A 12717-nucleotide genomic window follows, 5' to 3' on the forward strand; every position below is an offset into this window, starting at 1 on the left:
GAAAATAGAAGAATCATTCTTTCTAATATCAATGAAAACTGATCGAACCTGTCCAGCCATATATTGCAAAGAAAGCAAGATTGCCTTTGCTGGACTCACCCAGTCGGAGTAACTAGGAAACATGAAGTACTGAAAAATGTTAAATAATTCCCACTAAAGTTCTATTCCTCTATTTATGGAAGACCACGTCTTACTTTGAAATACCAAAGAACCCCCTGGTTTTAAATCGTAGTCAACACATTTGTTTTGTTGTTTAGTCTTTTGTTGGCCCTGAGGAAGGTGAATCAAATTATCTCAATCGCCGAAACGTACGTAGGCCGTACGCATCTGAGACCCCTACATAGAAAGCCACAAAAAATGTAAAGAAAAAGAAAACAAGAAAAAAGAAAGTGATTATAAAATGTATAAACAATAAGTAATAAGAAATTGTAATATTTGACGCTGTACAAATTTATAGGGGACCCTCAGTAGTCCTTTTTGTTTGTTGTTTCTGTGTTGAATTTATGTTGCACTTGACAGTCTTAGGTTTGTTATGAGTCTAGGTAGTGAATGTAGTAGTCTGCATGATGGAATGAGAGAGATGTATATATAGTTCTGACATGGGGTTCTTCATGAAATGCTGATTAAATCTGTTTACACAAAAATATGAATATGTATAAAATATGACAAAACAAAAAAGAAATAATGGAAAAGCAAAGAATAATATGATTAAATAAAATAAAACTCTTTTCCTATATTTAGCATCCCTTGTGCAATATTTTGTGATTTACTCGTATAGAATCATATAGGTCAGACTAGAGGTAATTGTACTCTATTGCAAGTGGCCCACTTGTTCCAGCAGGGTCCCTCAGTGCTCCAGAGTCTGAGTCCACCGTGACTTGACCCCTCTTGGACTCTCCAACGTCACCTGCAGCCTCTGTACGGAGACCTCCCCCAACCGTGAGTGGCCTGGTATGGTGAAACCCGACCTTAAAAAGGCACCTCTGCATCAAGCCACCCTGGTGAAGAGGACCTGAGGTGCACCTACGTCCCGAGCCCTCCAACTTACCTGCCCTGCTTACCTGCCCTGCTGTTGCTGCCTCCCGGAAGACCTCCTGGAACGTGACTGCAGCCAAAATCTGCAACCTTTATAGGATTGCATTGGGCTCCTGACACCTCCTAAGCACCCTGCATCCGGCCGCCCCTGGTGGTGTGGACTTGGTGCTGACTTGGGACGCTCCTGAGGCGTTCAAGCCGGGAGTTAGGTCACACACGCACTCACCTGCCCGCCTGTTTTAATTTCACTGTAATTTTAAAACTTTCGCATTTTGTGGTGCTTTCTTCAAAATAATTTTTAAATTACTGACCTAGCGGACTGATCGAAGCGGGATCGCTCCGGGTCCCCTCACTGCTCCGGTGGTAAGCAAGGGCCGATTTAGGGCTATGACAGCTTGCAGCCACCCCACAGAATTTGGGCGCCATCTTAGGACAACAACAGCAGGTCAGCGCACTAGTGTCCGGGCGATTGTCGGCCCAGACACTACAAAATGAACGTCACTTCCTGCACGCGCTGCGGGCGCGCCAGAGGCAAGCCCGTCTGCGCCCGTCCGCGCCATGGGCCAAACACTCTGCCCTTTACCACCTCTAAGGACTGCAGGACATACACCAGGGGCGAACTTCTACAGCTAAAGCATAAGGTAGGACCTCAGTGCGGTCAACGGGAGACTTACGACAGACAATTCAGACAAGGCCAGTTCTCTCCTAAAATCACCCAGGCCAATAGAACGGATGACAAGACCTGTAGTCATCTTAGTATGGCACTCCTTAATTGCAGGTCACTACCAAAGCACGCTATCGAGATAAACCTTATGCTCCAAGAGGGGAACCTAGATATACTGTTTCTATCTGAGACATGGCTATCCTCCAACTCAGAGTTTGATATTGTCAGCGCCCTTCTGACTGGCTTCCTTATTCAGTGCCAACATAGGGCGCAGGGGAAGGGAGGTGGCCTGGCCATAATTTATAAAAATACGTTTTCATGTAGAATAAAGGACAGGTGTATTGCTGACTCAGAAAGTTGTTATTTTATTATCCAAATCACCCCATACAACTCCCTATCAGGTCTCCTAATCTACCGCCCCCCGGGCAGTATAAAACAATTCAAAGAATCTCTTCTGGATACTACTATAGCCGCAGCTGCGTCCTCATCCAACTTTATGAGGAGATCTCAACTTACACTATAACGATCCTGACGATAGGGTGGCAGCGGATCTTAGGCTCGATTTTAAATCTTTCGAGCTCAACCTCATAAATAAGGAGGCCACCCACAATAAAGGACATCTATTGGACCCCATATTTACTAATATCACTCAGCTTGATTCCAGCCCCCCTCTCCCTATTCCTTGGTCTGATCATTTGTTGGTCCCTTTTACATGGGAAACTCGCACTGACACACCAAACGCCACACTATCCTGTACATTAGAGAGAGCCTGGTCTAAACAACCCCTTGAGAACTTTATTCGGAAACTGGAACAAACAGTTCCCATGCCAGATCCGGACCCACTAGTGGCTGACACCAACTTTCATAGTTGGCTGAATAATTCTCTAGATGTGGTACTGCCTAGGAAAAGTATAACTAAGAAGAGCAGTCCCTTCAAAACACCATGGTATACTTCGGAACACAGAATTATGAGGAAAAAGTGCAAGAAACTAGAACGCACATGGCAAAAAGACTGGTCGGCCAACAATAAGGCAGCATACCGTTCTGCTATGAGGCTTTATAAAATTGCCCGCAAAACAGCCCAGTCAGCCTTCCTGGAGGAGAGAATTAAAACCGCCTCCAACTCATCTAGGGAAACCTTTAAAATAGTAAAAGAACTGCTGAAAGTCCCCTTACCCTCAATTAGACAGGAGAACTCAGAAGGAAGATGCAATCAACTAGCCAACTTTTTTGATATGAAAATCCAAAAAATCTTAGACAGTCTTCCGCATAGTGGCCCTGCTCCTCACTCTGCCGACCACTGTTCCCGTACACCTGGTCCATCGCTGGTTTCCTTTTCCCCTTTAACCATGGATGACTTCTGCAAAACCTTGTCCTCTCTGAAAAGCGGTTCCCCAACTGACCCCGCGCCCATCCACATCCTCAAACTCATCTCTGACACCATCGCCCCTGTAGCCACGGAGCTTATAAATGTCTCCCTTACATGTGGTGTTGTCCCACCCAGCTGGAAGCAAGCTAGGGTGAAGGCTCTTCTCAAAAAGCCAGGCCTTGATCCCGCAGACCTGGGAAACTACCGTCCAATATCACTACTACCGGGGCTTAGCAAAATTGCGGAGAGAGTGGTTAACAAGCAGCTTTCCTCTTTCCTGGAAAACAACATGCTGCTGCGTAATTCACAAACAGGCTTTCGCCCGGGTCAGGGGACTGAATCCGCCCTGATAGCAGTAGCGGAGGAGGCAAGATGCATTTTAGATTCAGGGGGATCTGCAGTTGCGATCCTCCTGGATCTCAGTGCAGCTTTTGACACGGTGGACCATGGTATTCTTATCCAGCGACTTGCGGGATTGGGAATTTCTGGCATGGCGTTACAATGGCTGTCATCCTTTCTGAGCTGTCGATATTTCCAGATCTGCGAAAGCAGCGCAACCTCGAAATCCATCCCTCTCCAGTGTGGAGTGCCCCAGGGCTCTTCATTGAGCCCTACCCTCTTCAACGTTTATATATCCCCACTGGAGGAGGTGGTTAATCCTTTTGGGATAAAAATAGTCACCTACGCTGACGACACCCAACTAGTCGTCTCGCTATCCCAACAAGAGAGTTGCTTTGAAAATCTTTCCGCCTGCCTCTCGGGAATCTATGCCTGGATGTCCAGCTCTCGGCTCAAATTAAATGGAGCCAAAACAGAGATCATGCTCCTGGGCCACCAACTAACAGCGCTGCCCAAGTCCATCTGGCCTCCCTGCCTGGGTGACGCTCCCGCCCCTAAAGATGAAATCAAAAGCTTAGGGGTTTGGTTTGAGCGGGACCTTACCTTTAAGACCAAAGCAAAGAAAACAGCAGGCATATGCTATGGGTTGCTTCGGTCTGTTCGAAAGGTTCTTCCACTTCTGCCCTTCCAGTCCAGGAAGCTGTTAGTCCAAGGTCTAATAATATCTAGACTGGACTACAGCAATGCCCTGTTTCTGGCGGCATCCGAAGCAACCATCAACACCCTCCAGCGTGTCCAGAACTCAGCAGCTAGGCGGCTTACTGGCTCTCATTAAGAACTTCGGCCAAGCCAGCATTAAGATCTCTTCACTGGCTCCCGATACGGGAAAGAATAAAATTTAAATCTCTTTGCATAACACACAAGTCCCATCAGGACAAGGGACCCCCCATCTCGAGGAGTCTGATCCGCCCTTACAAGTCCTCTCGGACTTTACGATCTGACCGGGGAAACCTCGCCATTGTCCCCAGAGTGAGGAGGGCATGCTCGGGGAGGCGTCGCTTCACAGTCAACGCGGCATCGCTGTGGGATTCCCTTCCTGTGACGATCCGAACTGAACCCAATCATTGGAAGTTTCGGAAACTTCTCAAAACTTTTCTTTTTCCCAATGACCCTTAACCAACGTTGCCCACCTTAGGTTGCTTTTTGTTCTGCAGCGCTGGGACGCTTTCGGGCAGCCATGCGATTTATAAATCAAATTTCATTACATTTCTTTGCCCTGACCTTTACCCTAGGAGCTTGGCTCCCAAGATCGAGTAGCCTGCCCGCGAGTAGCCTCTGCCACACCTCAAGGGATCCACAGTACTCTGTGCACATTATACCTTACTTTGGTATAGTATATACAGAGAAAGCTTCCTACATCATTCATGCAGGCAATCAACGATTCCCAAAAGAGTTGTGTCACGGGGCAGCTCCAAATGAAGTAGAAGAAAGTCCCCACCTGGCTGCACTGCCTAGAGCAAACCGAGTCAGTCGCCCTACCCATTTTCACCATGGTGGTACATGCAAAATAAGACCTGTGGAGAATGTATAAATGTACTATGCAGAACCCAGACTTAATAGCCCCCTCCTTCGGAGATGCTAGGGCTTCAGGCAACTCATCATCCTCTAGACCCTCCAGGTCTCGCTCCCATTGTCCCCGCAAGTGTTGGAGAGTGTCTGGCGAATTGTAGATCACCTTTTGATATGTGAGGGAAATCGCCCTGCAGGATGTGGTCATCAAGCAACATGTCCTCCAGGGACAAAGACTCATGGCGTTCCACTCCCCAAGGCAGTGCCGCCTGGAGTGGTGTCCTACAGTGGCGACTCCTCTGCTAAGATGGTGGAGCTCGCCCCACTGCTTTTTGCAGTGTAGAAAAAGTAAAATGATAATAACCTGAGGTTATCATTTTAGTTTTCCCCGTTGTGTTGTCTTTGTGCTATCAGAGCAGGTGGATGAGTGGTTTTCCCTGCTAAGTGTGCAATGACTATTTGGTCAGCCATCTCTGGCCTCCCAAAACAGTCATGCACACATGCTGTGTTCTCTATTCAGGCTGCATTACAGCCTGCTTGAAGAGCATGCCCACTCCTCCAGCCCCCGGCTGAGCGCCGTGTCTCGGCGCTCAATCCAATCACAACGCTGCATTGCAGCATTGTGATTGGTTGCAGGGACCCTGGGAGCCCTGGTGCTTCCTGCCTCTCTCAAGAAGTCAGGGAGAGGACGTAGGAGAGGCAGCGGCAGAACCGCTGGCTGGCTCGGAGGTGTGGGATTTTTAAAAAATATCCTATTTAACCCCACCACCCCACTCCACTGCTGCTAATAGGTAGCAGCCACCACTGATGTCGTACCTGCTAGGTACTGAAAGGTCTAAGTTGGGGCCAGCTGGTAGTACCGTTGCAAGCCAACAAAAGGGATTATTACTCTCTGTGACCAGAGATCGCTGACCGATAAGATCCCACTTATCATACCCAGGTTGTGACCCTAGGGTACACAATTTCTACGAGTCCCACAGAGGAGTGGCCCGAGTTATCCTGCCCCTCCAGCCGAGTGCGTGAAGCGTTCTGTGCCAGATGCTAACCGTTACCGCCGTGGGGCCCTTGAGAGTAGTAAACATGCAAATCAATCTTGAGCCTTCCCCAATAAGGACAGTCCAGCCCGAACTGCCAGTTCAAAGCCATCTCCCACATAGTGCCCCCAGCGTGTAGAGCTTTTTCCTTTTAAAGGAATGCAGTGCCCTGGCACTGACTTTCAGTTCCAGAAAGTAAATTGCTTTTACTTAAAAATCCAAGACCGGACTTCGCACTAAAAATAACACAGCTTGAGACTTCTCACTCAAAAAGCTTTGGTCCCCTACATATCTCCAAGGACGCTTATTAAGAGAGTAATACCACTTGACTATCGCGGGTTTAGTCAAAATATCATTAGTTCCCCTTAACTACAGAACACTTACACCGAACATGGGAATACTCGTTCCAGACCGGAACGAGTATTCCCATGTGCAGAGTCACACTAAAGTACCATTCCTTTATGAGGGAAACCACATTTAAACTCTAACACCTGTCCTGAGGAGAAGGCATTCTCACTGCCCCCACCGATATCAGAGGAATCTACTGAAAAGAAATCTGGACGCTCGTGCCACGCGCTCACTGCAGATGCTTCAACAAACCAAGTCCCCGGGAAGGAAAGGCTCGCGGCGGAATGTCCGGAGACTTCCGCCTCAGAGGTGGCGGCGCGCGGGCCCTCGGGGAGCGCTGCGGGCCATGCGTTTCAACGAAAGCATCTCAAACCTGCTCCGGTTGTTTGTGTTGGGGCTGGGAGCGGCCGCCCGGGGGAGGAAGGCACAGGAGGTTGTGCAAGCTCTGGGTGGGAGGAGGAGGGTGGAAGCCCCGGCCGCTCCCTCCCGCCTCTCAGCTGCTCTTCAAGCACAGCTCGGCCAGTCAGAGCCGCTCCGCCTGCCCTGGACGCGGGGCTTGGGTTCAGGAAGCAGAGGCCCCGTGCACGTGGAGCCGGAGACCAAGGTGAGAGGTCAGAGTCCGAGGGGCGGAGAGTGGGGGCCCGCCGAGCAATGTGGCCAGTTTATTTAATGCGTTGTAGAAACATTTATGGGAATGAATGTTCAGGTCTGTCGACATTCTGACTCGTATGAGTAGGAAAGTTTTGCGGCAGCCAGGAACTAAGGAATATATTTAATAAATTCATAGGGTTATTAAAGGGGCGAGGGGAAACATTAGTTGATCAGTTAAAAAAAAAACTAGGGGGAGCTGACATGTGAGTAAATCATTTTGAGTTGCTGTCACCGAAGGTTGTAGATACAAGCACACCCAATTTTTTTTAAACGCGAGTGATGGCGAGATATTTAAATTAAGGAAACCACTGCACTAGTTGAATCTGTATGCGAGCTCGGTTTTCAAAAAAGTTGTGTTCACTATGATTTCATAATTTTAATTCTGGGCACTTGAATAGAAAAAAAAGTGCTGAGAATAAACTAAACAAAGCAGGGACATTTTAAGGATTTTGGGGGCCCTGGGCCAAACGAATTTTGGGGGCTCCTGTTCGGAATAGCTTTGAATTTATGATCTAATATCAGCTCTTTTATGTACTCTTTGGCTAGGTCTCACTCGTCCAAATTTTAAATCTGTTTACATCTAATTTTCAGGGATTGTGACGTGTAATATTGCTGCAACTAATCTCTGTGACAGCCTCCTATTTCTCATATGTGAGGTTTTTTTTCATCTAAAAATCTTTTTATGGACGTTGTATAAACCTAAACACAAGATATCTCTGCAAAATGTTTGTAATAGACATATACAACAACCACATTAAAAATACATTTAAGGAAAACATTATTTATAACGATCGGTTTAAAAAGGAGTCAAGGTGACAAGGACAAGACTTTTTGCAGAACCGAGCTAGCTCTATCAGGGGGCCCCCTCAAAGGCTGGGGCCCTGGGCCAGAGCACAGTGTGCCCATGCCTCAAAACGTCTCTGAAACAAGGGACTCCAACAACCAAAAGACAAAAAGCTGAGAGCGCGCACACCTAACCGTGCGATCATTTCATTTACCCGAGGACCTTGTGTGTGGGTTGTCGTTTTGATCAGTCAGGGCTTTGCCATGATGTAGAATACATATTTACACACGTGTGGTGTCTTCCACTCCCTGGAGCAGGGTCGGCTTTTGTGATGGGCGAGTTGGACCCAGGCCCAGGGCGCTACATTTCATAAGGGCGTAGGTAACTGTCTGCATTAGTCTTGCATTAGTCAGCACCCCTCTTACTTGACTCCTATTATTCAGTCTAAGCTGTTTTGAGTCTTTTCTCTTTTTAAATTGCTGCAGGTGCCGTTTTACACCCCCATTCTTCCTCTCCCATCTACCCCCCCTGCCGACAGTCCGACACACACCAATCACCTCCATTCACACCACCAACAACTCAGCATTAGCATACTCCGGCTATGCAAGAGTGAATCAGTATATTTGGGGGAGGTGCCGAGAGTTTGGGGGGGGAGTGAATGCTGCTTTGATGTGTGAATGACCTGTATACACAAAAGGGCCCCCCTGCTACCCTATTTTATTCACCAGCTGCAGGAAGGGCACCATATTTATTTCTGCCCAGTGCGCTATCCCAGCAAGGGCCTGCTCTGCCCTGGAGGGGCCCGAGGGGCTTAAAAAGTTATTTGAAACATGTTATCTTGTTGGCCCACAAAGGACATGGGGGCACAGCATGGATGTGCGGGTGGTTCTTAGACAGGGAATGTGTGGGGACTCTGGTTGTCCCGATTTAACTTGCCCTCCTGGTTTGGTGCAGACCCAAGATTTTCCTGTGTATTTCTAAACACGCTGGTTAGTAAAGGACCCTCCCCAAGCACGTGAGATGCAATGAACTGCCGGGGATCACACGGTGTGGCTGATTTGAGAAGGTGTGATTAGAAAGCGTGTTGACAGATTTCATATCTAGCTGAGAAGCTACTACATCCATCCTCTCTCGCATAGTCTATAACAGCGCCTGCTTGCACATCCCTACAAACCTTTAAATAAATATGTCTGTTTACTGAGCATTCATCACAAATTAAGCTCCCTCCGCGTGACCAATTAACAGGTGCTCTAATTATCTAAGTTGATTGTATTCAACAGCGAGAGCTCAAGTTGCCACATGCCAGGCTTGGGTAGCTTGCCCATTTTTACTTTTTTTTCCAACTATGCACCCAGGGTTTCGTAGGCTTCTAATTAACTAAAAGTAAATTTGCAAGAATGGAAAGAAAACAACCAGGACTGGACAGGCTCCTTCACCTGACAAGCAATAACTTGACAGCACTGGGTATTTTTTTTTCTTCCTTTGGGTGGCTAAAAGTTAAGTCAATCATCTTGCTTGGATTCGATCCTGTGACCATCACCAACTTGATCCCCCTATTCTTCAGGTACATCAATTCAGATGCTGTGTTGCAGAAAGGCGATCTCTCTAACTTGTAGATCCGACAGGTTGTGTGTGATCAAAGCAGCAAAATTGGATAACATTGTGCGGGTGCATTTTGCCGCCACAGGGACACTTTCAGTGATATTCGCACTTTGTGTCCCTTTCATTTAGTGCAGCAACGCACAGGAGAGCAGGAAAGCCTGGTATTTTAAGCTCCAGACGGGCCTAACACAGTTGCCTCACTCACAAACCCCATCAGCTCTCCTGTTTGAGTCTCATCCAGGCTGGAAACTCACTCCGGTTTAACACCCTGATGCCAAGGTCACTGAAGAGGACAAAGACACTCGTTGTCTCTTCCTAAATGCTCAAGGCAAACTTTGATTTGGAGCAGGTTTTTTTTTTACTTTCCCAACTCATGTATGTAAGAGAGATGTATGGACTATAAGAAAGTCCACTATATCTTTGAGTAATTACATGAATAATCACCTATACTATTCACTCATAAGTGTTAATTACTGCACGGAGGGACTGTTTTTAGCAATCTTAGAATAATGAAAGATTTAGAAAAAAACCACTAAGGTTCTAAATGTATGCAGCCCCTTGCTGCTGATTCATAACTAAGGGGCGGATTAGGATGGCGGACGGATCGCCACCGCCATGCAGGCGGTGGCATTCCGACCACCATCCGTGCCCGTCCGCCACCTATTTCCCTCCCGCCATATTACAATGGCGGGAGGGGGCGGCAGCGGACGGAAACCCTGTCCGCCACTTTTCCGCCCCGGTCGCCTTGCGGCCGGGGCGGAAAAGGGTTCATGTGGCTGGCGGTGTCTTCCAGACACCGCCAGCCATATTAGGATGGCCTCATGCAGATGCCTTTCCGTGGTGGCAAAAGGCATGCGGTCTTTACTTTGGGGGCCCCTTGCGGGCCCCCATGGTGAAGGCAAGAGGGGGGGTGGACATGGGGGGGTACCTGTGGTACCCCCCTCCATTTGCATACACAAAACAGCAGGCACCGTGCGGTTCCTGCCGCTTTGTGCATGCAAATGCATGCCTGCATTTTTGACATTGCGGCGGGCGGTGCTTTCAGCACTGTCCGCTGCAATGTTAAAAATGCATGATGTGCCCGCCAGTGTGGCGGGCGCATCATAATTGGCATGGCGGGACCGCCGCCCACGTGGCGGACGATCCCATTTTCAACAGGGATGGCGGACGGGCAAAGTCCGTCCGCCATCCTAATCGGCCCCTTAGTACGATATACTACAAGGATTGTAACTCGTGACCTAAAAATAGCACAGTGATCTCTGCACCAGAAGCCGTAATCCACTGAGCTACTTGTGTGTGTGTGTATATGTGTATATGTGTATATATGTATATATATATATATATATATATATCTACATGTTACATTGTGCTTTATCAGAAGGCTATTTTATGATGAGCCAAACCTGTGATTAAATTGCGCACAAATCTCTGTAAGCATGCACATTAACCACCTGAGTGATTTTACAACTGTTATACCTTCGAACATGTGGTACACAAATATCTCCACAGCAGATACCTTAACCCCCTACGGTATTTTTAAATTCCAGCCTGCTTGTGGTCAGTTATCTATTTATTATCACATTACATGCGCACATCACTTAAAAAAGTCTTGTGAGATACCAACAGGATCTTGGTCAGAGCAGATAATGTGTCTCGGAGAGAAATTTGGTGTGCATGCCAGTCTGCTGTTAAGTGTGCACTTTGGTAAAAATAAAGTTACACCAAGTTATGTAATGAAGAATTACATGTTACGTGAAATCTGGGCATCTCACAAATTTCACCACTGTAATTGAAATTTCCCTCTTATTACCCTTTGCCTCAGCATAATGGGATTCCATTTCCAGCACCTTTTACACTCATCCACAAAGTTAAAGAATGTAGTCCAGTAAAATGTGACCTATTTCTCTGTCTTTAATTATGTACATCATATATCTGCTGTAATAAATCAAATAGTTATCTTTGGGAGACAATGCAAATCATCCTTTACCCATCCAAGGGGATCCCGCCAGTGATGAACTGTCCTATAGGGAAATCGGGCTGTGACCAATGGGCTGCTCTACAAGCTCAGTGTGTGGGCTGTTTGTGGGTCTTTTTTATGATCTGGTGGGACAGTTTTTACTGTTAATTTCCTGCCATTAAAACAAATATTGCCTGCAGTAAGCTCAAATCAATGCAGTCTTCCATACTTCACCAAACATTATACAGAATGTCTTTACAAGTTCCAAATTGCCCCAACTTGCAAACATGGGGCCACTTTTTTTACGTGTCTAATTCACTAATGGTGACACTTTTATTTTGGTGCCCAGGCCTATTTTCTGTCCCAGTTCGACCTTGGACCCATCGTCAAGGCTTGCTGGGCTTTTATTCAATGAGGGTTACATAATGTCATATTTTCATTTTTGACTTCACTCTTCTCTTTTTTCTACAATATGGCCCCCACCTTCCTCCCCCAAACAGTTTGTTGCTTCCAGATTGAGCATGGTTATCAGAGAACACCATATCAGGAAAGACACTGTGGTCTAATACTTATTTATTCTTTTATGAACAAATGTAATTTGGTAGTATAGTCCAATTGTGGTTGTGGATGAGAATCAGAACTACAACTACCATAATGCATCATGTTCTAAAAGTCCAGGATTACACCATTATGTTATTGATTGCATTGATATATCTGGTCATCTAATTAATGAGGGCAATCTTGTCAAGTTTCCCAGTTTCACATGTGATGTGATGCTCCAGTCCAGGTTATTTCTTTGACTTTTAGGACTTGTCGTCTTGTTTATTCCATTATAAAACAGGATTACAAGGCCCAGAATTCAAAGAAACAAAAATCTGGACTGTACAAGCACATCACACTTGGACTTGATTAACTTGCCAGCTTTGGGAGGGGCTTGCCCTGTTGGTTGGTTAAACGAGACACCTTTTACTTATTTGACTGGTGCAAGCCTAACATTTTGACTTGAAACACTGCGGTGTCTAGCACATTTTGTTGAGATGTTTAAAAAGTTGTAAACACATGACAGCCAGCAACAGGCCGGATGTTAAGAGGTAATAAAAAGCAGTTCACATGTTTGTTTGCATGCTGGACCTTGTTCGCTGCTTAGTGTAATCTGAACATTGAAACGACATGTGCAAGCATTTAAAAGGCTTGAACTGGCAAAGGTGACATTAATAACAAGGAAATATTTTGGCAACTTCTTAAGAAAGTTAAACTTACTCTGCCCCAGCCCAACAAGTTTCTTAGGGGCATCAGTCTGTTGGCAGATTCACTTCTATACCATGTATGTTTTATCCTGTCCTCTTTATGATGGAGTTCGACATG

The 12717-nt window shown here is 46.6% G+C and overlaps 1 protein-coding gene across 2 annotated transcripts in view; it reads left to right on the plus strand.

Annotated features, from left to right (window-relative positions):
* Positions 1 to 6664: 6664 nt before the first annotated feature.
* Positions 6665 to 12717, plus strand: part of MST1R (macrophage stimulating 1 receptor) — a 410648-nt gene continuing 404595 nt past the window's right edge. Inside the window, exon 1 of one of the 2 annotated variants that reach the window (XM_078661246.1) lies at positions 6665 to 6962. The gene's annotated coding sequence lies outside the window, so the exon portion shown is untranslated. The remainder of the gene's footprint in view (positions 6963 to 12717) is intronic. The other variant, XM_078661247.1, reaches the window with a different exon arrangement.

This window comes from Lissotriton helveticus, chromosome 9 (assembly GCF_964261635.1).
Source record: "Lissotriton helveticus chromosome 9, aLisHel1.1, whole genome shotgun sequence".
In the NCBI taxonomy this organism is placed as follows: Eukaryota; Metazoa; Chordata; class Amphibia; order Caudata; family Salamandridae; genus Lissotriton; species Lissotriton helveticus.